This window comes from Peromyscus maniculatus, chromosome 11, assembly GCF_049852395.1.
Source record: "Peromyscus maniculatus bairdii isolate BWxNUB_F1_BW_parent chromosome 11, HU_Pman_BW_mat_3.1, whole genome shotgun sequence".
In the NCBI taxonomy this organism is placed as follows: Eukaryota; Metazoa; Chordata; class Mammalia; order Rodentia; family Cricetidae; genus Peromyscus; species Peromyscus maniculatus.
Window position 1 is genome coordinate 80,873,056 of NC_134862.1, and position 2,811 is coordinate 80,875,866.

Sequence of the window (2,811 nt, forward strand, 5' to 3'; positions counted from 1 at the left end):
GACAACTTTGTCCACATGTACAATGTACTGTAGCCGTGTTTTGAGACATAAACTCTGTCTGTTTAGCTGTCTGTGGACCAGAAGCTCTGTTCATCGTCACTTTGGGCCTCCCCTGGACCTCCACTAAGTTCCTTTTCCCTTGTTCATTTTTGTCTGTATTTTTATTTGCACTATGAACCAGATGAAAGTAGCTTTTAATGAATTCTTTGAGTTTTCTACAGAATTAACAAACTTCGAGGTCGTCTTGAGGCTCCCAAGTTTGCAAAGTGTCTTAGAAGTAGGTCATCTTGGGGAGTGGCATTTATGAGGATGACCCAACTCATGGTGACGTAGTGAAAGCATAATTTGGGAAGAGGAAGGGTGAAAGTATAGAGCTGGAGGACCTGTTGCTGGAGGACTTCTCTCCAGGTTCCACCAAGGCCCGCAGTCCCACAATCCATGTATAAAATAATCACTCAGACGCTTATATTACTTATAAACTGTATGGCCATTGCAGGCTTCTTGCTAACTGTTCTTTTATCTTAAATTAACCCATTTTTATAAATCTATACCTTGCCACGTGGCTGGTGGCTTACCGGCATCTTTACATGTTGCTTGTCCTGGCGGTGACTGCAGTGTCTCTCCTCCTTCTTCCTGTTTCCCCAATTCTCCTCTCTCTTTGTCCCGCCTATACTTCCTGCCTGGTCACTGGCCATCAGTGTTTTATTTATATAGAGTGATATCACAGCAAGGACCTTTGACCTCATGTTGGCTGCTGATTTTCAAAATCCTTGTTTGAGCCTCTGTCCCAGACTTCCAGAGACCTGGAGAAGCCTCTGAGTTTACATGAATTTTGTAGGGTCTTGAATCTTTATGATAAAGTGGCTAACCTACCAGAAGTTCTGCATCCCAGAATGTGGCAAGGTAACATATAACAAGCCATCACGAGGGGAGAGACTATGATGAATAGCTTACCTCTGTATCTCACTCATCCCTTCAGTACCGAATCATCTTTAACCACCTGAAAAGAAGGCTCTAGAAATACTTATCTAAGGGGTACATTTATGTTGAAAATCTCAGGACTGGACAGGACAGTGTGTAAAAAGAAATAGCAATGATATGTGGTAGTACTTGTTAGGAGCATAAGATAGAAAGATGCATATGGCACTTCTTCCAATTCAGTTTCCAAGAGGTGATAGGTCATCCATGGCCTTGGAGAAAAGGATAGGGCTCATACTGGAGTCAGAATTAGTGAAGCAGATTTTCCTGTCTTGAGACAATGCCTTGCTTATATTGCCCTCCCTGCCTGTTACTCAATGAATCCCAAGCAGGCCTCTGATTCAAGGCAATGTCCCACTTCTTCCTCAGGGTGAAGCAGCTTTTAAATTCACTGTTGTTTATTATTTATTTCCAAAAGCTAGACCTTGTCTTCCATCTGTTACATCAGGACATCTACTCTGTTGCATTACTTTGTTTGTTTGTTTGTTTTCATTTTTTGAGACAGGGTTTCACTGTGTAACTCTGGCTGTCCTGGACCTCACTCTGTAGACCTCGACTCACAGAGATCCGCCTGCCTCTGCCTCCTGAGTGCTGGGATTAAAGGCGTGCGCCACCACTGTGCAGCTCTTGCATTACACCTTGAACACTACTTCTCAAAGTCAAGGATGCTGGTAGAGAGCTGGGAGGGAGCTCTAGGGGTTGAAGGCTGCATCTTAAGAAGAGATAAAGTAGAGGAGTGGGAACAACCATTGCATTAACAGGAAAAAGCAAAGCAGGCTGATGATAAAGAAGCAAAACCTCACCGAAGTCTGTTTAGGTTGTTGAAACACCGTACACTGGGTAGCTCAGACATTTGCCTCTCGTAGTTTTGAAAGATTGACAATCCAAGATTGTCATAAGCAGGTTCTAGAAAGGCATTTTGGGGGTATGCAGACTTCTAACATTTTTTTGTCTTCTCATGGTAGACAGAATGGGGAATGAGCAGGATTCTTGGAGCCTGTGGGGTCTCCTGACCCTGATTTTTAAATAAGAACATTAATTCCATTCAGGAGAGCTCTGTTCTCAAAACTTGATCACTTCCTTAAGACTCCACTTTCTAATACCAACATATTGTGATCAGATTTCAAGATATGAATTAAAAGGGTGAGACACAAACATTCATATTTATTTATTATTAACTTAAAAGTTCAATATACAAAGTAATGAGTTTGTTATGGCATTTAAAAATATTTATTTTATGTATGTAAGTGCTCCATATGAGTGCTCTATCTACATGTATGCCTTACTCCAGAAAACAACATCAGATCCCACTAGAAATGGTTGTGAGCCACCATGTGGTTGCTTGGAATTGAACTCAAGACCTCTGGAAGAGCAGCCAGTGCTCTTAAACTGCCAAGCCATCTCTCTATCTCCCCTATTATGGCATTTTTAGACATGTGTGCACCAGAGTTTTATATATATGCTCTCAGGGATAGCTATTGATTCTGAAAACTATCTTGAAAGATATTCAAGTCTTGCTGATCTTTAAGAAAAAGCACACACACGTTTATTTATTTGTGTGTGTGAGTGTGTGTGCTCACCCACATTTTGGGTACTTGTGGAGGTCAGAGGTGGAGTCAATTATCTTTTCATTGTGTGGATCTTAGGGATCACACTCAGGTCATCAGGCTTGAGGGCAAGTACTTTAACCTACTGAACTATCCCTCCCAACCAAGTACTGTTATTCTTAGGACTCAGAAAGCAATTTGCTCAGCATCACACAGGTTGTAAATTGAGCTGGAGTTCAAGTCCAGATGTTTGACTCCAAATTGATCATCTTGGCCAGAGCATCCA